Source organism: Uranotaenia lowii, chromosome 2 (assembly GCF_029784155.1).
Source record: "Uranotaenia lowii strain MFRU-FL chromosome 2, ASM2978415v1, whole genome shotgun sequence".
NCBI lineage: Eukaryota > Metazoa > Arthropoda > Insecta > Diptera > Culicidae > Uranotaenia > Uranotaenia lowii.
Window position 1 is genome coordinate 243,604,701 of NC_073692.1, and position 27,683 is coordinate 243,632,383.

A 27,683-nucleotide genomic window follows, 5' to 3' on the forward strand; every position below is an offset into this window, starting at 1 on the left:
TCGATATGGAGGGGAGGCCTGGAAATCTGGTCTTAACATCCAGTGTAACCAGCAGAAGCTGAACAGTGTACAGAGGCGAATGAATTTGCGGGTCATCAGTGCATATCGCACCGTTTCGTCGGAGGCTGCATGCGTTGTAGCGGGAGTCATGCCCATCTCGGTTTTGTTGGTGGAGGACTCATATTGCTACGAAAATAGAGGCACGCAAAACGTGAGAACACGAGCCAGAGATAGCTCCATGGCCAACTGGCAGCAGTTGTGGGACAGCCCGGAAAGAGGAAGGTGGACCCATCGGATCCCAAACATCAAAGAGTTGATGGAGAGAAAACAAGTGGATTTCTACATGACGCAATTCCTGACTGGTCATGGATGCTTATGAAGTATCACCACAGGTTCGAACATGCGGCCTCGCCGGTCTGCCTAACATGCGGTGACGTAGACGAGACACCCGAACACGTGGTATTCTATTGTCCAAGATTTGAAGAGGATCGTGCCAACATATTCGCCGCCTGCGGACCAGAAACGACAGCGGACAATATGTTGCCGAAGATGTGTGAGACATCAACACATGGCAGGCAGTCAGTGATGGGCTCTCCCGGATAATGACTGCTTTGCAAAGGAGTTGGAGACTGACGCAAATTGCGATTGACGTAGGATAACGTAGGTTAACTTTACTAAGCTTAAAGAGTCCGAAGCTATGAAACGAACTACCCAAAACAATCAGCGTAGCCGATGGGACCACAACGTGAAGATGATCTTGGGCGGTCAGGATGATATTTAATTTAAATATGAACTTCTTGGCGAGTGTTGCGAAAGTAGCGCTATGCGTGAATTAGACACCCCCTACCGAAGTATTGCCTTAGGGCAGGTACCGGTTTGGGAAATAGTCTGACGCCCCAGGTGGAGTTTAGGGCATATGTATATACGGATGAGTATATAACGAGTTGACCCCGGCACTCGACGTGCATTGAGACCAATTCGTAAAATTACCACCTGGGTAACCAAAAAGAAAAAAAATACTCGGTAAATAAACAGTTTTTTTTAATCCAAAAATCGATGCATTTTTTCTTATTTTTTTGTTTCGATTATTGTCGTTTTACCATCTTTGTGGCTCTAACATATAAATGAATTTTTAAAAAAATACATTGAAAACATAAAACAAAAATCAAAGCAACTTAACACTAAACGTACCGACACTTTGTATATACCTATTCATACCGCGAGCGGTCAAATGACGGTTTTCACTGTTTTCGCTAAAACATTCTTGTTTCTCAACCGATTTCTTTAAAATTTATAGTTCTGAAAAGCCTATAATGTGACTCAAATATGTTTCTCAGACAATTTTCAGCTACAATCAATTATTTTAAAGTTATGTTAAGTCCAAGAAATTTTTTATGAAAAAACATGCTTCAGGAAAATTGCTATAAATCTGTTATTCAGTGCTCGAAAAAAATTTCACTTAGTGCATAAGAAAGCTGAAGTTAGAAGCTATATGTTGTATATACGGAAATTTTTATCAATTTTTTTTTTAAGATCATGGCCTCAAAAAATGTAAAAAAGTTGTGTAAAACCCGTACTTTTCAATCAATCAAACGCCAAAGCTGTTCCTGTTACAGTAGAAAAATTTCAAAAAATGAATTGGAAAGTTGAGGTAATTTGTCACATTTTGGCATCTTTAGATTTTTTAAAATACGAAATACATAATTTATGACGAATTTTCAAAGGTAGCTGTTTTTCAAACATTTCATCAATTCGGATTTTTGATACAATTTCTACACCTAAATTCAGCTTTGCACTGGATTTTGAGTATGTTATCGTGAGGTTTAGGCAAAAGAATTATATGCAAAAGAAAGAAAATTTTATACCGGTTCTAGTGACGTAACTACATTGGCGGTGCGTAAAAACATGGCGGTGCATAAAAACATGCAAATTTATTTTATTCATATCTTTCTCATCTAACATCGTATTGCAGATCTGAAGGGTTCATTTGGAAGCTTAGGAATCGTTGTTTTTTAATAAATTCATTCAAAAATTATGTTTTAAGGTGAGAACTATAAAAAAATCAGAATCATAACTGGGAACTTTCAAAAAAACAATTAATTTCAGGCGATTTTTTATGGTTTTCACTTCAAAATATAATTTTTGAATGAATTTATGAAAAAACAACAATTCCTTAGCTTCCAAATGAGCCCTTCAGATCTGCAATACGATGTTAGATGAGAAAGATATGAATAAAATAAATTTGCATGTTTTTATAAGAATGATCCCAATTTCACCATACAAAGGGGTGATCCCAAACTTTTGGACGATGACTCAAGTGTCTATTTTATTAATTTAAAGTACATTCTTGAATTTTTTCACAAAATTTTTTGATTGTGTTTTGAGAGATACAGAATAGGGATTCTAATGCCACTCAAATTTTGAAATTTGGTCCACCCTCTCCCGAGATGATCGGCTTTGATTATTGAGTGCGATTTTTTGAAAATGTTATAACTTTAGGCTAAGTTTTAAGTTCAAAACTAAAACATTATATTAAGGCAAAATAACTCCGAAATAGCTATTGCTCATTATCTTTCAAATGAGATCAGAAGATTTGCAATATGTCCTAAGACGGCTGAGATATGAACGATCAAAATTTGCATGTTTTTTAGTGGGTGATCCCAAACTTTTGGCCGGCAGTGTATGTGTTCATACATTTCAAGACTTTTTCGAATGAATTTTTAAAATGTCCCGCTTTTTTCGGCCGTGTCCTGCTTTTTTTCTCAAAATGTCCCGCTTTTTTTGAAAAAACATCTGGTAAGCCTACCTTAGTAGGTGAAATCAATTTATTTTTCCGACAACGTCAATTTCATGTCATATCAACCATAAAACATTTGATATAAGAGCGGCATCATAATCTGTGGACATTGAGGTTTTAGAAGCCATTGCAAGTTGAAAAGTGTTGCATGATGCCCCAGTTGACAATATTTCAATTTATTTTGTGATGGTTATCAATAAATTGTTGTATGATTCGTGAGATCGGTTGAAATATGGTACACATTTTGTTCACATTGTAGCACCTTCCGAGTGAATAATTTGTTACCAAACAATCTGACACAGTTTTCTAACAAAAAAAAACCATACCTGGCTCTAGAGTGATAAACGAATTCTGAACTCATTGATTACAAAAGACACTCGGTGGATCTGAACAGAACAGAACGAAACAGATGACAATTCCATTAGCGGGAGGCACTTTCGGCTGCTGTGAAAATAAGATCATTTTGAATATTCATCGTGTGTATGTGTGCGGTTTTGTCATCGTTTTTCGAATATCTTGCTTTTTTTTTATTCGCCCACTCCAGTCCTCTCTGATATCCCAATTCTGATTTTCCTGATGACAATCGAAAGCGAAATGGATGCATTGTCACATGGAGACCATCCATTTGGAGATTCTTTCCGGCACCGGTACAATGAAAGGTAAAAGCACGTGACAATTTATTTACATTCAATTTCGATTCATCATTACTTTCCCTTTACGATGAAGAGGGTACCTATCAGAATAAAATACAGATGTTGAAATCGAAACTCGACAACCGTTTTCCGATATTTGATGCTGAGAGTGTTGAAATCTATTACATATTTCAGTCGGCCTTTTCCGTTGATAGAAAGAAAATAATTTGGAAAGTATGTTTCATCAATTTACCCCCTTAAGCCACATAAACTTACTCATTAGCTGGTTCCGTGTATTGAGATCGTTAGGTATCTGTTCTGATAGAGAAAAGGTTAAATTATTCCAGTGGCACCTAGGGAACATCTCGAATGCATTTCTCTGGAGCCACTAAGCTCAGTGCAAAAAAGTGGAAACCCATAACGGAAAGAAATGATATCTTAATGGCCTCGAGCATATTGGCATTATACCAAACGCCGTCATCGGTGAAGAGCACTAAGTGAAAAAGCATAAAATCGCTAAGTGGTGAGATTTTCATTTCGTGACGGTGCAAAAATGCGAACTCGTCAAATAGAGACCAAACCGCCAGGAAAATTGGTGATATCTATATTTTTTTTCTGCTCTCATAGAAGCTCCATTACTGATGTCGGTGGTTTTGTGGGGTGATGTTGCCTGTCAGCAAATCGTTTCCCAACCACCCCTTTTAGTGATTAAGGTTCGTGGTGCCTTTTTGAGAAAAATAATCAGTGTCGTTCAACACATAAATGCCTTTCAATTCTGAATGTTCTGTCTTGGTTTAAAATATATGAAATACATTGAAAACCCACAAACTAATTTATCATAGAATATCCCAAAATTAAAATACGACAGATTTTTTTTTAATGGAATCATTTAATTTTGAACTGGTATAGATCATAAACGTCGCATATTTTCCATGATTGTCATGTCTGATTTTCTTTCCATTGTCTTTTATAAACATAACTATTCAAGTAACAAAAATATAGTAGTATTATAATCATCTCTTTAATTATAAGTAGTTAGTATTCATAACCATCTCTTTAACTCCCTTAGTAGTCCCTTAGTTTTTCAGCTAAGAAATTGCGGTACCATTAATTTTTTTTTTCAATTTTGCTTTCAATGTATACGTTGTTATTCGGTTTAATTTCAAGAAATGCATGATTATTTCAGAAATAATTTGGACCTAAATCTTTTTTCTTAACCAAATTTGTTTTTTAACGATTTTTTTCCTATTTGGATTCGATGGAAGCAATCGGGTAGGATTGATCGACGTTATTTTTTACCGGCTTCAAAATTTATAAATTTTACTCGAAAAAGAATATTATATTGCAAAATATCATTACATATGTACATATTTAAATTAAAACTATAAATGTTTATTTTTTTTAAAATTAGGTTGGAAAATTTTTGTCAACACGACAACGAGACGTGAATTATTTCAAATTCATCAAAGCTTGCATATAATCTAAGTTGGAAGCAAAGTTCCTGAAAAGCTTTGATGCTTTTGAAATTTTTCATTCAAACGAAAGTTAATGTTGTATACATGAAGGCGTTTTTCGTCACACATAGAGCAAAAAGTTGGTACTACGAAGGTCATATAATGAACCTGCAATTTTGTTTTTCTTCGTTCCCTTTAGCATCACATACAGTGTTTTTTATTTTTTCAATTGAATACTATATCAAAATCAAATAAACTCACGTGAGCCCTTAAGTAACAATACTACTATCTAATATAAAACATCTCTCCGTATTTGTTGTGTCCTCAACACAGATAAGAAGTTTTTGAAATTGTAAGCTTGTAAGTTTTGTTGAAATTTCGTACCTTAGCATTTTTAAGTGGATATTATTTGTTTTAAGTTATTTTCATAAATATCAAAATGTTTTCTTAAAAGTTTACGGCAAATATATTCAATAGAATGATATGTATATAAATAAAATCATTTTTTTTCATAGAATCTTTTGAAAAATTAACTTTATTCAAAGGATTTCATGAAAGTTTCAAGACGGGTTTTTCTGTTTTATCAATGTTTCTTTTCAAGAGCGAGTAATGGCGCTATATCCAAGGTCATTGACCAGAGATAAGGTACATTTTTTACATCTCAAGTTCTATAAATTTGAGCAATGAAAAATGTTTTGAAACAAATAGCTGAAAATTAAATTCCTTCTAAAATTTTGAAATTTCTCTGTGAAATGACCTTATTTCCATTCACTTGAGGAGGAATAATCAAGGACGGGTATCCAGGAGCACACGACTTTTTAGCAAATAAGCTTCCAATGTAAAAAATTTAATCATGGAAACGTATGGTACTGTTGTCCACGTTTCTTCCTCCTGTGTTCCAGTTGTCTTTGCGTCCAATACTGCACAGTGGACCCGGCCTTGTAAAGATGAGTAATAAATGTACTTTTACTACTCACCGGGATGCTGACAAGATCTGGCTGTGTATGTATCATAAGCATAAGCAATAATTGTTTTTTTTCCTATTCATAAGCTTCATTTTGGCCCAACATGAAAAGCAGCTAAGTATTTCATATAAAAGTTAAAATCATCTAAAATATACATTTAAATTGGATATTGTTTTCATGCTAAAGTAGTATTCTCTTTATGAAGTCTTTGTTCCCGATTTAAATTTCGTAGTTGCTGAAGAAACCAAAATTTACAATTTTTAATCATCGAACATTTATTACTGTATATCTTTGAGGCTTCTCGTTATGATCCTCTGTTCAGGATCGCCCCTGATGGCATGGATCGATAGCATCAGACTTTTATTTTATTTTTTATTTATTTAACAATCTTTGCAGATGCTTCAAATTATTTACAGAGATTAAACTAACTTATCCTAGATTTAAACACAGATTTCGACAAATTAAAATCAAATTCACTAGCAATTTCGTTAAATTTTGCACAACATACATCTAAAGGATTGTTCTGACCATATAGAGTTCGTCGGTGAGAAAGTCTTAACAATTCCTGCGACCGGGTCGTTCTTAAAGGAGCATTAAACGGCAGGAGCGACAACTATTCCGGACAATCCACGTTATTCTGAATGATGTCGAAAATGAAGAGGCGTTGTAAGAAAATGCGCCTTGATTCCAGCGTCGGTAGATTTAGTAGTAAGCACCGTTGTTCGTAAGGCGGGAGCTCAAATCCGTTGTTCCATGGTAGCTGACGTAATGCGTATCTGACGAAGCATCGTTGTACTTTCTCGTTTTTCTTTGATTGATTTCTTCATTTGATAAATAATCGCACACATTCTTCTAAAAACATTACAAAAAGTGGACTGTATTCTCAACAACTTAGGCTCCAATTACAATTACTTTACGACTGACACAATGGTCCCTTTTGGACCTCTGACTCTAGCCATTCTGGCCTCTGACTTGGCCGCTCGGGCCTCTGACTATGTTACCGTCTCCGATGGTGGTTGGTCGGAAAAAGAGGCCGAGCCTTGGGCTGACTTTGGCTGGACCCTTCGGAAAACCCTCTTCGTTGCCGAGGAAAAGCCGATGATTTTGGCGCGCATTATCGCCGTTAATGCGCGCAGCATCGCCATGTTATTACTGGGCCCTTTTGACTTTACATTGCGGCCTATGATGATTTGTTCGTTCCAGAACATCCTCTTATTATTTTTTTTAACAAAAATGTAAAGAGCACATTTTATCATATCATCATAGATTTGGTTAATTTAAAATCAACATAAAAAATGATTTCCGATGATTAAGAATTTGATACTTAAAATGGGATTAGAGTAAAAATGAGAAAAAAATGGGCTTCGAATTCCACATCAATTACTCACTTTTTCCCATTTCTAAATTTTCTAAGTGCATACGCTCAAGTTAGTGCTGATTAATTTTGCCCTTTTTAAATTAAATATTATACATTAAGATTTGATACATTTTTTTTAAATTTCATGTCGCAAAAAAATTGTCTTTGAAACATAACAAATGGTCGGGCTTCGACCAATCCAATTTTTTTTCTGCTTTAATTGTCTTTATTTCGCAAAATTTACAAAATTATACACTTCTCTTTATTTATAAATAATAACATTTTTCATAATTATTTTAATATTATTTCAGTTATATTTTAGAAGAAATACTAAAATAGCTGACATTATTTGGATTTGTATAACATTCATAATAATATTTATGTCATCTGCATAGAAAATAGCGCTGATAAATTTATTTCCTGAGAGACATGTAGACAATCAACATATAGCAAATTATTCAAAGAATAATCAAACGGAGAAACTTTAATGCTATAGTGGTCGGTAGTCTTCGTTTTATTTCTTTCCATCATCCGTGTGCCGATGTGCCGTGTGCCGATAGCGTCAATAGGACTCAGCGCAATTTTCTTCTCCTTCTTGCCTTTTCGTTTTTCTTTCGGCGAACTATCCGAGTCGGTGCTTGAGATTGTTTCCGATGATCGTTTTAGCGTATGTTGACCTGCTTCCATCTTATCGTCGCCGACAGCAACACTATCCAATGTTTTACTATTGGCGGGACAATCCACTTGAGAGCTCTGAGCAGCCTTGCCAGATCTACGGATTTCTCCGTAGTTCTACGGATTTTGACCATTTCTACGGAGCTACGGATCGATGCTCCAAAACTACGGATTTTCAGCATTTCCTACGGATTTTCTACGGATTATCGAATAAATTCAAGGGATTCTGCGGATAACTGAAAATTTTACCTGACGACCAAAAAAAAAAAAAAAAGGGCATGAAGTTTTATTTAGCCGAAAACAGTACATTTTTCGATTTTCGTGAAATCTACGGACTTCAGCGGTTTTCAATCTGGCAACGCTGGCTCTGAGTGTTTTTTTCCAACGCGTCAACCTTGTCTTGTGTGTCAGGTTCGGAAAGTTCTTTTTCGGTTCGCTTCGTATTCGGGATCGGATGTGACGTCATGTTCGGCTTCAGTACTGTTGCACTCGGCGATGCTCCGATAATTCCATTGGCAACTACTTGACTGTATCCATATTTCCACCTATAAAACAAGCGAATAATAGCCACTTTGTGAGTTATATAGAAAGGAAAGCCTACTGTTTGTTTACCGACTGAACTTACTCAAGCAATCACATCGGGCACTTAACGAGGCCTCACACACACTTTTTAGCTTTGTATTGCTCTCCGCTCACTGGGGTGGGCATAACAAGATCCTGGTGATTGGGTATAGGCAAAAAGTAAAGCTGATTCGAAATCGACTTTGGGTGATGGTTTCCCATGTGCGAGAGTGAAATGCAAATAGAATTTTTCAAGTTTGATAGATTATACCGATATTATCCTTTCACCTAGCTACATAATGCTCTTAATGATATTATTTTTCATATCAATGCGCATTCGTCAGACAAGATGCCTACTGCTACCTCATTTATTCCTATCTTCCGAGTCGATTCAGCTAAAAATATACATAAGCAGATTATGGGCGGGCAGAGTTGCCTGCCACATTTCAAACGAAATTATTTTATTTTAATTTCTGCTTAATTCTATTTGTAAGTAAGCACGTGCTACAACACTTATATCTATGTGTTTTCAGATCTCTAATTTGTCGTAAATAGACACAAATGCAATTAAGCCGTAAGTTCGGATTATATGATATTCGAATTAAATACCATTTTCTGAAGTAGCTTTGAGTTCCAATTTGATTTTTTTTGACCACCAACATCAGCGTTTTTTTCCTATTAAAAAGGATATTGTTGTTATTTTGACCTAAGTTTTGAATTTGGTTGCATCTGTATTTAATCTTCAGTTTATAACAGTTATTCGATTTTGGCCAAAATTTGTTGCCGACAACTCCGTACTGTTGTAGATAAATGTGTACTTGTGGTAACTGTTAACCTCAACTAGCCTTATTTTCTTTAAAAAAATAGTCTTTCCAAAACTTCGGATTATTACTTTAAGGTAACTTTCTTGAATTCCATATGTACTTCAACTAAACTTCAAGATAGTTTTTCATTTGACTGTGGCTGAATTCAAAGAAATCATGAAATCAAATTTGGATTTAAATTTTTGTGGTACCCTCCACTTTGTACCCGAGTAGCAATCCGTCCGGACACCAAGGAACCACTTTTCACTTCTCGCAATCTCCCGCACACGATGTTATTCTAAACATTGTTTACCTAGCTCCTCCTGTACTTCCAACCATCGTTGTCCATCCCCACAGTGTTGTCTTGTTCTGGTTGTTTATACAAACCATAGTTTTCTTATAATCAATAGTCACTGCTCACCACAATTTTTAAATAAATTTCGTTCAACCAATTAATATTAATCGATCTCCATTTCTACCGCAATATTTTTTTTTTATTATTATTTCTGTTCTTTCACTAGATTTTGTTAATGTTTCAGAACTATTATTTGATGCCAATATAAAGTTTATTTCTCAATTTGAATGTCACATTAAAATCAAATTCAATTGGAATTTAATGTTTTCCGACATGTTTTTTATTCTTGTCCTTTGCTTAGAGCACTTTTTAATACTTTTCTGTTCTTTCTCCTGAGCTGTGGCACCAGTTGAATCTACATAAGCATACATAAGTGTCTAGAATTTAGTTTTATTTTGTCATTTATTCCTCCAAGGATTGCCATATAACAACCTCTTTTGGTGAATTTCGCGAAACTTGCACTCTGTGAATCCTGCAATCGCAGACTATTTTAAAGCTGTTCCATTTACAATTTTAATTGGCGATCCATATCGTCTATCATCTCTATTAGCAAACTTACTCCAGATAGTTAATTATTCAACAAAACGTCATAAACACATTTATGTATCTTCTATCAGCTTTATTTCAAATATGTTTTGTTTCAAACAATCGCTTGACACGCATTAACTTAACTAGTTCTCTTTTTTTAATATTTATTTCAAGTACTTCTTTCAATTCCCTTTCTGGCAATTTTTTCTCGAGATTTTTTCTATCTTTTTATTCGCACACTCTTCTCCACTAAAATTCTTACAACGCTTTTGCGAACCTTTAAACTCGTATTCTTAACTGTTATTGTGGTTCTTCCTCCTGACATCCTCATCTGATATTGCGGTCCTCCCAACCCGCATTTTCTACTGATATTGCGGTCCTTCCAACTCGCAAATCTCAAACCGTTTTTTTTTTGTGGTCCTCCCAACTCACATTCTATCATTTCGTATATGTACTTTATTAATGTCCAAATCTAGTGGTCCTCCCAACACACCAGCTGCAAAAAAAACAGCAATATTCTCGTTATGCTGTTCTGACAACTATGCGGTTCTATATCTAGCGTTTTTTTTTAACTTTTCTTACGACTTGCCAAACTTACCAAAATCGCCTTTCTTCGAATCGCACTATACTTCATTATAGAACAAAAAGTTTATTCAGCAACACTGATTTCCTTTGTTTTGTTTTAGTTACTTTTTCACTTTTTTTTTACCGTGGTGGGTGATCTCTGTTGAAAGAATGTTAAGAGCAAGAGAAATTGACTTAAGAATGGAAAAAAAATTAAATGCACAATTTTTTTCCCATAAAAACGTCCTGTCGGTCGCCAAATGTGCAACTTAGATTGCCACGCAAAGATCACCCACCAGGGCACTGTCATTACTGATCGATGTTGCCGCTAGACTGACTGACTGTTGGCTCCTCACAGGGAGAGATACTTATGCCTACCTTGAGAGAATGTGCGTATGCAAACCTCATCCATTGGCGTCCCACACAGGCACCACTCGGAACTGTACTCAGTTTGGTCAGCTTGGGACAATTTGCCTTCAAATGACCCTCACCTTTACAATAGAAACACTTGTTCTTAAGTCCTTCATAATATAACCGTGCCTTAAAGTGTCCAATGAATAGGTTTGCGGGTACCTCTTTAGCGATTTCCATGTGCACAACTCTGATGCCGCTGTACACTTGGAAATCGTATTAAGCCGGATACTTTTCACGCACGTGATTCCTGACTGTTCCAAAATGACCCAAAGCCAAAGCGATATCTTTGTCCTCGATTTCTGGGGGCAAATTAAAGGTTCGCACATAACGAAACATACTACTAGCAATCTCCATTTTGACCGGTGTAAACGTTTCATCGTCGTAAGTAAAGTCATATTGCTCCTGTAGGTTGCCGGAAAACGTGTTGGAAGCCGTTTCTTCCACAAATTTCAGATTTCAGTCCTTATATATCGAATGAACATCCGCGACCAATACTTTGAGCGTGTTCTCAACAAACCGTAGAACATCCAGATATGCAGGAGCCTTAGCAGTTGGCAAGAAAGCAATCTTCAACGTATGTTTTCGAGTCTTATCCATTATAAGCGACGCAGTAAATTCCGAAAAAAACACAGTTCACACAATGTGAACAAACAATAGCTGACCCGAGAGTAAAGCCAAAACACGTGTGTTCGTATCAACGTCCGAGTGTAAACTGAAATTCGGGTACCTTTATATAAAAAATTAACATCTAAATGTGAATCTTTTATAACTCATGTGTTATCGACCATAATTAATTTCCAAAATTTTGAATATTTTATAAATTTTCAATTACATCATAAATTTTGTCTCTATCAGAGTTATAAACTTGAACTTGAACTTGTGACTTGAACTGCTGATAGCGTACAACTGAGTCTAGTGGTCTTGTCGAAGCCTGACCAAACTGTGTTTAAACATTTCTACAGCAATCAAATCTATAACTTTTCGGAAAGACGAATGTAAAAATTCAAAGTTTGTTTAAATGGTGACACATTCTTCAGATATATTCATTGATAATAATTAAATGTATGTATGCATGCATATAAAAATAGAGTATGAAAGAGATTCCCCATGTTACAAAGCAGTGGCCCTTGATAGGCGTGCGATTTTGTTTTGTTTTTTTTTTTTTTTTTTTTTTTTTTTGATAATCTAGTACAACACTAAGCATACCTCCGCTACCACCACATTTTGGCCCGCTGGTTATAGTTAAAAAGAATGATTTCAACAATTTTCCATCGATTATGCTACTGAAATGATTGAAAAAAGTAGGGGAGAGTGGGGATACTTGATCCTCTTTTCTTATTTTCACCATATCTTTTTGAAAAAATTTAGCAACTCACACCCTTTTACATTTTCTGCCTTCAAGTTTCTATGCTCCAAAAATTAGAACGATACATGAACCGTAGATGAACTAGAAGCATTTACGTGGAAGTAAAAAAATTGCGATATTTTTTTAAGTTGAGGGAGACTTGATCCTTTATTCAGGAAGCTCTAATCCTGGGAAAACAATCAAACAAAACCCCAAGATAGAATGGCAATTGACTTTGTTCATGTTTGTTCTCACTCCTCAATTTATAATTGTCAGAAGAAGAATATTCTATAACTTTTTCTCAACCCTAAAGACATTGCATACTTAAAGGCGCTATTTTCTATAATTAAGAGAAAATTAATTATTTTAGCCCTTTTCTTCAGACAGTTGTTGAATAAATATTAGTTATTGGATAAATATTAGTAATCTCGTGATAACCAATGATCACGATCCATTAAGAAGAAGAATATACCGTTTTGAACTCTACGGATCAAATGTACCCATAATTAACATTTTAGAAAACATTTTCTAAAAAACGTTGTGAGTTTTCCATGCTTTGAAAATATGGTATAATAAAGTTCATATTATACTCTAACGATTGATATATTGGAAAAAATATTTTTGTTTTAATTTTTCCATGTAAGAAACATTTTCAAGTGATGAAAAAAGAACTTCAAGTCATATTTTCTGAAATTTTTAAAACAGAGTTCAATAACTCAAACAATTATTTTGTTAAACTTTTTTAAGCTTTAAGCACTGTTGTTTTGCTCCATTTGAAACATTTTTCTAGATCATTTGGTCCTTACACGACATTTCAGCTACTAGATATACCTAAGGAATCAAGTATCCCCAGGGATCAAGTATCTTCATTCTCCCCTACAATGTACAAAGCTGATGCTCACTCTTTGAACATCAATAGGACCGAGGTTACATCTGCATCCTGGCAAATAATCTTGTATGGGATGGCGGGTAAAATAATAGATTGGGAAGGATTTTCTCAAGTGTTTTGATTCGAAAACAACAATACCAATTTAAAAATCTATATATATAAAAATGAATGTTTGTCTGTCTGTCTGTTCCCTATAGACTCGGAAACTACTGAACCGATCATCGTCAAAATTGGCATCTGAGGGTTTTTGAGGCCGGGGATGGTTTCTGTAATAGTCAAAACTCCATCCGACTTAAGGGAGGGGGGGCTTCCATACAAAATTTGTTGTTTTTCGAAACGAATTTAAGTCATGACATCCATTTTCTCGAGATTTTTTCTTCCTTTGGGCGGTTTGTTTTTCGTCTCCATGGTCGAGGCGTCGCGAGCCAACTTCGCAAAAGGATAGTGACCATGGCATAGCATACTGATCAGTGGGAATATTTTGGCGCCTATTTCTCAACCAAGAATATTTTCAATGCAAGGGGTGACGATATGAAGCCTTGATGTGATTTTTTTTTTCTACTTGATTCCTAGCTCATTTGTACAGCACATGGTTGTGAATGACGCCTAGATGAGACCCAGATTGAAATTTTGCCGATCGAATAAAACATATAGGTACATTTTTTTTTGTCAATTTTCTGAATATTGAAAAGTCATGGCATCCATTTTTAGAGATTTTCTTTTATTTGAGGGGTTTGTTTTTCGTCTCTATGGTCAAGCAAACGTCGTCACAAGTGGATAGTAACTACAGCATACTGTTCATTGATCGCTGGACTAATTTAACAAACACGCGCCTGTTTCTCAACAAAGTACCTATGTTTCTTATGCACGTGGGGGCGATATGCAACCTAGATGTGTTTTTTCTTGCTTAATTGCACGTGGTGATAAATAATGTCTAGATGTGACACGGATTGGTATTTTATCAATCGAATCAAAACCAATTGAAAGATTTGCAAAAATACTTCCATATTTAGTTCGTGTTAATGTAGGTGCATTCGACTTTTCATTCAAGGAATATTAGAACATGTTCAAACGTTCAACTTTTTCTGTTAAAAAAAAATAAAAATTATGTTTTCTTCTAGAAATTGTTACTTCGGCCCAAATACACAACGGAAACGAATTTAGAAATGAATATGGGAGCTTTTTATTTCAAATAATTCTGAAAAACCATCGTACTTTTTGATTACATACTAATTCAAGTACGTACTTAATATGAAAAGTGTTTTTGTGTTTCATAGCTGCATAAAAGAGACTTTTGATCCGCTTTGTTTTTGAAAAGCGAGACTTTAGAACTGATATTCAACTGGACGCAAAATTTTTGAGAAATTTTTAGTAAACCCTTAAATTGATAAAAACAATATTCCCTCCTGTCAACTTACGCGGTGGGGCAAGGGAAACGTCGAACTTTTAAGAAATTCATCTTCGAAATGATTCAATATGTTGGAAAGACCAGAAGGGGTATTCCGAATGTTGAAACTGAAGCGGATATTGACAATTCTTAAATGTCTTTGTAAATGAAGGTCATTCCCTTTGAACAGCATTCGTTAAAAGTGGAGTAACAAACATAAATTTATACTGCAGGAATACTGCAGATATATCAGTGAAACTTGGTAGAACAAAAAACAGGAATACGTATTAAATCCATTTTAAAGCCATTACTCTGACGCATCTGTAAATAAGCTTTGCATTGACACTTGCCCCAATATACGGGAAAAATGTAAACTTAGAAATTTGATTTTGCCAACATTTTCAAATATTTGACTTTCAAAAAGAAAATAAAAAAAAACGCTGAGATTTTATTTAGTGATGCAACTGATATTTTTTTAAATATTTATATTTTTTTCCGTAGTAAATTTATTTAAAAAAAAGAAATTTGCTCTGTATTTAATACATAACAAATTTAATATATTTTTTATTATCATGATAAGTGTTGTTTGGGAATACTTCAAGCTATAATGTCTCATGTCCACGAGTTTGGAATATGGCGAAACATTTTTTAACATAATTTTGGCGTAAAAAGGATAGATATTCAAACTGCTTTGTAGGCGAGGATGGTGAAAAAAGCTGTTTGAAAATGCTTATTAAAAATCCTTTCCATCGTTTTTTTTCAAATTTCTATAGCTTATTTTTTCAACTCCATAAAATACCCCATCTAAAGCTTATCAGGAGCTGGAAGTGCTCATAATACAGAATATTAGTAATATACTCAAAAAACTGTCTCGATTCACGCTATTCATCGGTTTTAAAAATTCTATCTCAATAAAGTAAAATTTGCAATAAATTCCAATATGCGAATCTTTTTCTTTCAATTAGTAATTTATGTAAACTCGAGCCGTTTAAATATGCCTACCTTCTTCAAGCAGTGGGGGACAAAATTGGAAAAGATGGGGGAGCTCCCATGTAAATTTAAGATAAAGGGTTTTACAAAGAAGGGACCATATTTAAAAAGTTTTTTTTGGGTACAGAGTATAAATTTCAGTTCTTGAAAAACGAGTTTAGAGATCAAGTTTCAGTAAATAATATATACCATTATTGAATTGCAATTCAGAACTGCAGCTGCAGCTCTCATTACAAAGTTGTTGGTTCTGAAGTATGTTGAGGTTTGATTTAAAAAAATGCTCTCTAAAATGTAAATTTGAATAAATTTTTACAAATTACATTTATTTTCGGAAGGTGTAGCAAAGCACAACGGGTCAGCTAGTTTACTATAAAATTGAAGAAATGTAGTCTAAAATAATCTGCTTGTATAATATATACTGTTTTTCCTCCTCAAGCTAGAAATATGTATGTAAAAATAAATGGTTTAAAATCCCGGAGAAAAAAAGGAAAAAATGAAAAATAACAATGTGCGCAGAATAACTGCCGGTCACGGTATTTACGAATCCAATAATCTGTGTGTGAAGATAGTTCACTATTATAAAAACTACTGAAAAAAAGAAAAAAAAATCACTTAGCTTTGAATCCGGAATTGAGACTTGTAAAATCCGTACATCCCTTTTCCGGTATCCTTAGTTCAAATAATCCCGCGGTCTAGGGAACCTCAGTAAGATTCAGTTGAAGTCTCTTGGGAATTGAGTCAACTCATCTAAAGTCTAAATATTCAATGTTTTAGTCCTATTTCAACAATTTTCATGATTAGCAACATTTTCAACGTTTTATCCGACCTGTAGATTGCTTCGATCCTTCGTGGGCAAGAAAGAGTTGAATTTGACAAAATATTAAAGGGTGATACGGTAAAAATTTGGTTAATATCAACTTAATGTATTTCTTTCAATTTTGCATTTAAAAAACCTGAACACCCCTCATTTTGAAGGTGTGTGTGTGTAGAATGTTGCTCCTATTTTGATTTTGAAATTCACTATTCAGTTGTCAAAATGCCGTCCAAGGAAGAAGAGCCGCGTATAAAAATTTTACTCGCGCATCGCGAAAATCCGAGCTACTCGCACGCAAAGCTGGCAAAATCGTTAAAAGTGGCCAAATCAACCGTTACAAATGTAATTAAATTGTTTGGGGAACGTTTGTCGACAGCCAGGAAGTCTGGATCGGGGGGAAATCGAAAACCGGAAGCCGCTGAGACGACAAAGAGAGTTGCCGGTAGTTTCAAGCGAAACCCTAACCTCTCTCTCCGAGATGCCGCAAATAAGCTGGGTGTATCGTCTACAACCGTGCATCGAGCCAAAAAACGAGCTGGACTATTGACTTACAAGAAGGTAGTGACTCCAAATCGCGATGATATACAAAATACGACGGCCAAAGCGCGATCCCGGAGGCTGTACACAACGATGCTGACGAAGTTTTCAAGCACAGGAAACTGTCAAAGTTCGCGAAGAAATATCTGGTTTGGAAAGCCATCTGTACCTGTGGCTTGAAATGCAGCATTTTCATAGCTTCCAGGACTGTCAATCAAGAAATTTACGTGAACGAGTGTTTGAATAAACGTCTGCTGCCTTTCCTGAAGAAACACGGTTGTTCCGTACTGTTTTTGCCGGATTTGGCATCTTGCCATTACGATAAAAAGGCCATGGAGTGGTACGCCGCCAACAACGTGCAAGTGGTTCCCGAGGAAAAGAACCCTACCAACACGCCCGAGCTCCGCCCAATTGAGAAATACTGGGCTATTGTCAAGCGGAACCTGAAGAAGACCAAAAAACTGCAAAGGAGTAAGGACGAGCAGCAATTCAAGGCTAACTGGCTTTCTGCGGCGAAGAAGGTGGACAAGGTGGCTGTACAAAATCTGATGGCAGGGGTTAAGCGTAAGGCCCGGCAAATCGGATTTGGAAAAGCGGAAGCCTAACTGAATATTTTTCCTGAATTTTATACTAATTAAACTAGAAATAGAAATTTTATTTGATTTTTTTAATAAACGATTTCACCGATTTATACGCGTTTTCCCTTGACCAAATTTTGACCGTATCACCCTTTACAGTTTGAAAATTGTCCCGATACACTCCATTTCACGGTATTTTCCCTAAATGCTAAGTTGACATTCATTGTTTTCGTTTGAAACTCAAGATATATTGAAATCTATTCCTAAGTTGAAATATTTCGTCAAAAAAAAACAAATTATCCAAACCCTATGTAACTCTTTTTCTCAGCTAGCAATGATAATTTTTCAACGAAATGCCCGAAAAAAAATGTTAGCACTCAGGATTTACCTAATTGAGTTAGATTAGATTTATTTATGATAATTACGAATCGGCATTTGAACCATTGACAACTGGAGGCAAAACCAAAACCCATAACAAACCAACCGAAATCGAGTCTCTAATCTGGTTGGGTGTAGGAGAGAAAAAATACCGACCCGGTCCCACTAATTGATTTCCACTTGGGTGGAAAGCGTGGCAAAAACCACCTCTAATTAACACGTTCGGAATATACGCAACTCACCGGCTAATAATGTAGCTGGAATTCATGAAATTATCTTCGCAAAGGTAGTACAAACCCCAAAACAGAATGTCGAACTCGTGGCTCCTGAAGGAAACTTTTCTAATTAGAAGAGGCGGTTTTCCGCAAGTGCAAGAAAAGCTTACCGTGATGAACAACCATAAAACCGACCACTACAACTTTGAACTTGGCAGTAGCATGAGGGACAGCAGTTACAGATCTCACGGGCGGCGAAAAACTTCCTACTTTCGGCTCACCTAGCGCCTGGAACGCGTCCAGAGGTTAGACATAAATACGTACCTTCAGGAAGGACTTCGTCGTCGCCGGCCAGATGTTTGCAATTAATCATTCTTACCTTTTGTCTGAAACAAACAAACATTATAACTTTCGGATGTTCACTAATCTAAGGCCAAGGAGCTATATCGAGAGACCAAAGCATCAGACCAGAGGCACATCCTCCTGTGAGTTGGCAGCATCATCATCCCGTCGTCGTGTAACGAAGAAGATACCCGCCATCGTCCGTGCCGTTTGGATTCTGTATAAGTGGCATAGCAGCATAGAACAAAACTGCCAACCGTAACGAGAGGTCAGCCCGTTTTATTCGACTGATTAACTGCGGGGGTGGATGAGCGTGAAGATGAGCTTAGGCAGGCCAGGACGAGGCAAAAGTTGTTGTTGTGTTTCGGATCAATTTAGCACGCCATGTCGGGGTGCGGTCAGGGCACGAGAATTTGTCCACCTGTCGAAGCTCGGGCGAAGATACAACGCAAATCCTGGATAATGAATGTAATATAGGTAACGGTTGATAGCTCAGGTTTTCTTTTTCGAAGCCAGCCAATAGCATATAACATTGATTTGAATTCGTTCAACAATTGCTAAATTTTTATTTTAATGAATACGATTGTCAAAGACTAGAAATTGGTATTCCATACATATAATTATTCTCCAGGAAAAATTCATGAATTCACAATACTTTCACAAACCATTCTAGCATTGCAGGAATCTTCAAAAAGAAAATCAAGGGGATTAAGATTGTGAATTATTTCGAGCTGCAAGGATCCATAGGAGAGGATGAGGAGATTTGATCCCTGAGGCGCTTGATTTCTCATCCATATCTCGTAACTGAAATCTCTTGCAAAGATCTACTATTCTAGAAAATGCGCCAAATGGGGAAAAACAACAATGCCTTTTCTTTTAAAAATATTGAGTTATTCAACATAGATTTAAAAAAATTCAACATGTGACAGAAAGATCTTTTTTTAACCATTTTCAAATGTTTCCATTAATCAAAAAATATATAACAAAAACATTTAACCCTTTAATGCATGACATTTTTTTTAAATGAGAACAGCAGTTATTGATTCAGTGAAATAATAACATTTTAATTTGAATAACACAACTCAACAGGACAGGTTTGAAGTCGCTATTTTGAGTATAATAAAAGTTATGTATACAGTCCCCCCACAATCATTAGTCACTTAACGTATCTTTTCACCACAAAATGTTCGTTCATTCGGGTGTTAGTGCACCAAACATCAAGTTTTGCATGAATTTTAGTCATTAAATATTCCCTCTTTGATTTCAAACATGATTTTGTTTCCAATTTTGTTGAAAAATAAAATAATTTACCGAAACAATCAACGTTTTTCAAAACCACAATTATGGGTCAAAATTGAAGCTTGTAACAATTATTAGCCATATTGCCCACAATTTTTAGTCACATAGAAGTCCATGGCAACACCCAAATATCAGCATGAAAATCAACAAGTTTCTGGCAAACATTCAGGGGCATTCTTCGCTAGTATACGTTCAAGGGGCAATTGGGTTGAGCTAGCAACCAAGAAATGTTTTGTTTTGCTTGCGAAAAAGTGACCCATGATTGTGTGGAACTTGGTGGATTCTGTAACAATAATGGGTCACTTTCATTTTGCTAAATATTATTGAATATTCGCATCTCATTCGCTCAGTTTTATTTAGAAAATGTAAACTCTTTTTTTGTGCTTATATGGGACCAATTCATTTGGTTGGAATCTTTGAAATACCCGCATAAGGGGCTTAACGGTTTAAATTGTCAACCTTATAACATTGGAATTTTGTGCGATAGTTCCACAGCTTATAGTTCACCTTTGATAAAAAGTATTCAAACAGCAATTTTACTGTTATCAAACGCACAAATAATATTTTTAATGCATTTTAATGATATTGTCGATAAACTAAAAATAATAATATGATATAATTTCTTTTGGTTTAGTAGATATCAGCAGTTCTAATGATCGGTGACTAATAATTGTGTGTGACCCATGATTGTGGGGGGACTGTATATTTTAAAAGAGTTTTTGAAATTTTAAATTCATTTCAATACGATTTTGCAAATTTCTTCCAAACCTCGTTCATTGGGTGCAGAAAGGTGCTTGTGGTTGATTTAAATTAAAAAAATTGTTAGAATTTGCCAATCTTAAAAAATAACAGTCATTTTCTAAAGATTTTTTTTTCCAAAAAATAAATAAATTTGAGTTTTGCATTTTTCCCCATACTTAGCTCAATATCTCTCAGATACATTAAAATATCATAATGAAAATACCATAGGCTTTTTTTTAATCTCAAGAATATTTTTTGTGAATAAAATATCAATTTATTTTAATCCAGATAAAATACTTTTCGTTTCTACAACGTGGTTTCTCTTCCTAATTTAGTTTCTACAGAGATAATTGAGAAATGTAATAAAAGAGAATCGTACACCCAAAATAATAAAGAAATTTTTTCTACGGGATTTTTCACGTAAACTATGATTTTGCTGCATAATATCGATTCTACGTGTGTTTTTAGTAAGCACAGTGTATGAAGGAAGCCCCGGTATTAACTACTTTACTTCAACATAACTGACGCATGAATTTCACGTAAAATCTAAGTGGATGATTAATATCCGCTCTGTTTCATTTGTCTCCGTAAATTCTTATTAGAAATGGGAGTTGTCAGCTAGCTGATTTCGTTAGGTGTTGTGAATATTTTTGTGTCTGATGATTAAATTAAAACTAGAAGTTTTTAAACCTTTTTCGGGAAAACGAATTGCGAATTAGAACTTAATTGGATTCAGCTTTGTCTTCTGGGTAAGTGATAATGATGCTTATGACTATGAATAATGATAAAATTTTTGTTTTTCATCTTTTGGCAGTAATGGCTCTGGATGCAAGTTTTCTTTTATTGGAGCTGGTGACGATTGCTCGTTTTTTTAGGACTCTCCAGATAGAATGTTCAACAGATCACCATTAACGCAACAATAGTAAGTCATTTTTAAATATAATAATTGTTTTTTTTAATGTGATTTTTTTTGCAGGATCCCACAAACCAAGCTGAGCAGAAAATGAAATGTTTTTATTGTAGTGTAAGTTGCATGGGTAGTGTAAGTTGCATGCACGGAAAAAAATTGCATGGGTTTTTCAAATACAGGATCATGATAATTTTACTATGTCCACGATCTAGTATTTTCAACCACGATTTAGTATTTTCTACCAGAAATCTGGGCTAAAGTACTACGACATAGTATTTTACTATGTGAACTTTGACAGCTCATAGTAATTTCCTCGTGTCTAAATTACCATGCGCATGATATTTAGATATTGCACTATTCGTGTTCTTGCAATTACTATGCGCATGGTCATCGTCTTTCGCGCGTGAAGTCCAGATTGATCGACGACAGCTGGGCATGGCCTCAACGAGCCTTTAAACCGATACGCACCCGGAGCCGGACAACATGGTCGAAAAATGTATGTTTTCAGGTAAGTGAGATTGTGTTATTTTTTCCCATTTTTCCATACCTATGTGTGCAAGATAGATTTACTGTTTTTTTTTTCTCAATTTGTTAAGTGTCGGCGAATGCTGTTCTCGAGTTCCCCAACCGTGGGAACGTCCCTGGATGGTGTAACCAGTAAAGATTTCGTCAATTGGCCAACGTTGGGGAACACTGGGACGAAGGATTCTTACATCTGCCGGGCCGTTGGATGCAGTCTTTCAGGTGAGTGAAATTGTGTTTTTTGATAAGTCAATCTACTGCTTATTGAATAAGCAACCTGAACAGTTTTTCTATTTCCTAAAATTATTTTTTTTCTTGTTTTCCTTTTTTCATTTCAGGCTCTAGGTGTAGTCTTCGATGTGATCTCAATTTCCTCCGACCCCGACCGTGGTCGTATAAAACAAGTTGAAAAATAAAAATTGGGGAAATAAAATGTTGTATTGGTAACAAATGAATTTTATTTTGAGGCCTTTAAATCATGCATCATGGTAATTTTGAATTGTATACCATGCTACGATACTTATTTTAATGTGTTATTTTTATAATGGAAAATTGTACTTTTACAATGCACGAAGAAAAAGAATTCATTCAATCATTGACAGTTTTACTACGAATGCAGTCGAAACTACTATGCGCAGCAAAAATTAACACATAGTAAAATTACAATGCGCGTAGTAATTTCAAGAACAAAACATTATTGACTCAAAAATATGGTTGCGTGTTGTTCATTTAAACCACGGATCTAGTAATTTTACTATGCTTTTTTTGTGTGTATATTCAAAATAAAGTTTTTTAATAGTGAAATTTGGTTTTAGTTCAATCATAAAAAATAATGAAGCAAAGAAAACGACATAGATTTTATTTCAAAACTGAAAACTTTCTCAGTAGCTTTCACAAACACACCGCGTTGAACCTACTAAAATTTTACGTAAATCACAGGTGAGTCCCATTAAGCACAAATTCCTATAAGGATGCGTTTACGTATTGATTTCGTTGCATCTACGTGAATTGGATAAAAATTATTTAGTTTTTCACGTAGCCACGAAGTGAAGATTATTTTGGGTGTACATTAGACTGCCCCAAATTTGTATGGGAAATTTAAAACCTGTAAAATGTTAAACGCTGCAGGCTAAAATTGATCCTGGGCCTAGTACAAGATCTTATGCCAAATTTGGGCCAGATCGGACCACGGGAAGGGGTCGCTCAACAAGCCTGAAGTTTGTATGGGATTTTGAGACATTTTGTTCGAGAGGAACATGAAAAACCAGTTTTTCGTCGATAACTTTTGTCTCCTTCGACCGATTTCTTTCAAAAACGGGTTTTCTCAAAGCCTGAATTATGACAAACATTTCATCCGAAGGTTTCATTTCAATTAAAGTTAAGATAAAAAAGTTATTAAGCTTCAAAAATTGGCTAACTTTTTTAAGGGTGATATTCATCACTGTTTTAATGAGGCGACTAAAGTCCGACCAGAACACTCAACGTGAAATGCGTGTCGTTTCTTCAAATAATGACCGATTTTAACCATTGTTGTTGCGCTCGATTGTAATTTTTGATGTTTTTCTAATATTTGTGTTTGGATGATATTCACTTGATAGTTCGGAAAGAAGTAAGGGCGGAAAAATGCTTGACAATTAAAAAAAAATTGCATAACCACATGGGCTTAGGAAAATGACTGGACAATTTGTGATGCCAATAAAAAAAAGTTTTTCATCAATAACTTTGATTCCCGTCGGCCGATTTATTTCAAAAACAGTTTTTCTAAAAGCCTAAATTATGATAAATATTTCATCCGAAGACTGTATTTCGATAAAAGTTAAGATAAAAAGTGATTAGGCTTCAAAAATGGGCTTACTTTTATACGGTGGTATTCATTACTGTTAATGAGGCGTCAATATGTTTGACCACCCCGACTCATTAACAGTGATGAAAAAGTTAAGTTAAGAAAAACCGTTTTTGAAAGAAATCGGCCAACGGAAACCAAAGTTATTGACGAAAAACAGGTTTTTCATGTTTCTTCCGAGCAAAATGTCTCGAAATTCCATACAAACTTCAGGCTCGTTGAGCGACCCCTTCCCGTGATCCGATTTAACATTTCACAGGTTTTGAATTTCCCATACAAATTTGGGGCAATCTATTGTACATATTTCCGCCTTTGGGCGGGGTTTTTGTTTCATGTTATTTCCTAACTCAGGATAATTTTTTTTCTCAAAAAATCTAATCAGAATGGTTGTTACTCTCAGACCCCACTGCCAACATTTTTTTTAGATCGAAAAACACATGGACCAACGCTTTATGATGCCAATAAAATGATATTTTTTTTGAAAAGAGGTCCTTTTACATTTTCTCACTTTTCTATTATATTAGCTGTAGCTTTCTTTTGATAGAGAATGACGGTGAATCTTTGTATTGGCATCACAAATCGTCCAGTCATGTTCCTAAGCCCCTGTGGTTATGCAATTTTTTTTTAAATAGTGAAGCATTTTTCCTCCCTTACTTTTTTCCGAACTATCAAGTGAATATCATCCAAACTCAAATATTAGAAAAACATCAAAAATTGCAATCGAGCGCAACAATAATGGTTAAAATCGGTCATTATTTGATGAAACGGCATGCATTTCACATTGAGTGTCCTGGTCGGACATTTACCCGCCTCATTAAAACAGTGATGAATATCCCCCTTAAAAAAGTTAGCCAATTTTTGAAGCTTAATAACTTTTTTATCTTAACTTTAATTGAAATAAAACCTTCGGATGAAATGTTTGTCATAATTTAGACTTTGAGAAAACCCGTTTTTGAAAGAAATCGGTCGAAGGAGACAAAAGTTATCGACGAAAAACTGGTTTTTCATGTTCCTCTCGAACAAAATGTCTCAAAATCCCATACAAACTTCAGGCTTGTTGAGCGACCCCTTCCCGTGGTCCGATCTGGCCCAAATTTGGCATGAGATCTTGTACTAGGCCCAGAATCAATTTCAGCCTGCAGCGTATAACTTTTTCAAAAGTCGGGTCATTTGGGGCAGTCTAGTGTACATACACTCAGCCGAAAAGAAAACGTTAAATTCACCTGGATTTTCACGTAGGCGCTCATTACGTGAATTTTTGCTTGACTTACATGAATCACTTAAACACTATTACAAATTCACTTGGTCCGTACGTGAAATTCACATAGCCGTTTGCTGTAAAAACAAAGACACATTCAATTTACGTGAAAATCCAGTGATCCGCCAAGTACAAAGGGATTTGGTGCATTCTATGTGATGTTCACGTAGCTCTGAATAACTTATTCACGTAAAATTTATGTGAAAGAATTCAGTATCCAATATGGCGCGGATCCAATGGTTGGTGCAAACAAAAAGAGAAAATTCTACGTGATGGAGATGCTGAAATAACGTGAGTAGTGAACATTTGTTTTTGTATTCGTCATTTAAATATTCTGCTATTTTATACAGAATTTGGAATTGGGAGGACGGCCAAACAACTACTATGGAGCAACCTTAATACCAATTTCGCAACGATTTACTTTTTTTATAGGTAAGTGAAGTTCAATAATGGGTGAAGGGCAAGTATTGTTGAAAATAATAATTGAAGTGCAAATTTTAAGTGAACATGAAAAGTGTATTTACTATTGGAAATAATAAAATGTCCTGCAACATCAACACATTTTTTTTATTTATAAGATCCGAAAAGAACTCATAACGTTCGTATTTTATTAAAATCTACGTGAATCGCACGTAGCAGAACGAATCCCTTTTCACATTATATCTACGTTTTTTTCACATACAACTCATATGAAAGTTACGTGAATTCGTCTTGCTGCGCGAGCTCTGTTAGCTACCTGAAATTCACGTACACAGTAAACGAAAATTACCGAGTTCGGTAATTTTTTTACCGAAATCCTAACATGTGTAAATCGTTAAACTGTTCGGTAATTTTTTTGGTAAAAAATAAACGAACATCGGTAAATGAAGAATGGATTTACCGATGTTCGTTTATTTTTTACCGAAAAAAAATACAAACAGTTTAACGATTTCCACATGTTAGGATTTCGGTAAAAAAATTACCGAACTCGGTAATTTTTGTTTACTGTGTAGGTTCCACGTGATTTTCATGGTGGCAAAAATCCATGTACATTTTAACGTAGCGTTCATGTGAAGAGTTTTTTCGGTGTACGCCAGGGATCGCTCTGTCAGATGGAGGCGTACACGCTCATTTTTTTATAACCATTTTCGAGTGTTTTTCAACCGTTTTATGGGTTTCTTTCAAAAAGTGCGATAATTGTTATTTTTCAACCGGAATGAATTATTAAATTTTAACCATATTCAAAGTTTATATTGGGTAACCAGAATAATGGTTAAATTTTCAATAACAAACGAATGCTTCGTACCGCCATTGTTGTTTTTTCAGTAACTCGAAAAGTTCCACTTGAAGGCCCCAATAAACTTCCGCGCTACGGATAAGGTGGGAAGCGTCAGATACCGTTCACTGTATTCATTCGCATATGTACAATACTAAAGATGCTGAGTTTGTCGAGTCCGGAAGTTTGTTATTCTGGCCTCAGTTCACGAGGAGGAAGATTTCCAAGATGCTTAAGGATACGGATTTGGAGAACACCTGAGACATAAGTTAGAGGTAAAGATCTGAGTTAAGAGTAATTGTTTAAAAAAAATGTATTAATTATTTGTTTCAGATTGAGTCATGAGCGTTGTATTTTGTTGCCAGGTTGCAGGTTTAGGCAATATTAAAACCAATGCGATGCTGATGTGACGAAATCTAATGGTGAAGCTGGTTCTAAATTGCACTGCCTAAAATTGCTACACTTAATCCGAATACCGGCAGTTCTACGAATACTGGCAAAGAATGCTGAAAATGGATTGCTTTGGCATCTTCCAAAAGGTAAAGAAAGCTAAATTCTACATTGCCTCAATGCAATTAACTTCCTTTGCTCCATCACACATGTCATACAAATATTTTTTTTTGTTTTTCATTGCAGAAATATGGGGGCTCATTGGAAATCGAAGAGACTGATCCTATGACTTCCAGTGATTCGTCCCAGCCAGTGTAGAATAGATGTGTATCTCTATTGCCAGCATCCAACAGTGGGGATACCGGTAGAAGCAACCGGAACAGGTGCAACATGAAAAAAATCTGTTATTAAAGCTCTAATAAAGGGACCACCGATTGAATTCTGTAATTTTACATTAATCCTGGTTATTTTCTTTTTAATTTATTAAATTTTATGCCAATAAAAGCAAAAAATTTTAAATTTCTGCTTATTTTCACTTTTTTATCATGCTTGAAAAATAACCATAATCCGAGTTCTCCACGAAATCTCATTTTATGAGTTTTCACTGAAAACTCATAAAACGACTTGATCCACAAAACTGCCATTATGGTTATTTTTCAAGCATTAATGGTTGAACATGGCCCAGCGTGTATACTATACGCGTGAATATGACTGCTACGAGGGGCTTTCTTGCATGCAACAGATTTTTTTTACCCTCAAAGTCACCTGAGGGGAGACCAGAGGAAATCGGGAAACCGAAATTTTAATTTGGATGCCAAATGACTTGAAAGAGCATAAAACGTCGAAAATTGATGTTATAAATAAATAAAAAATTGTCAAAAAATC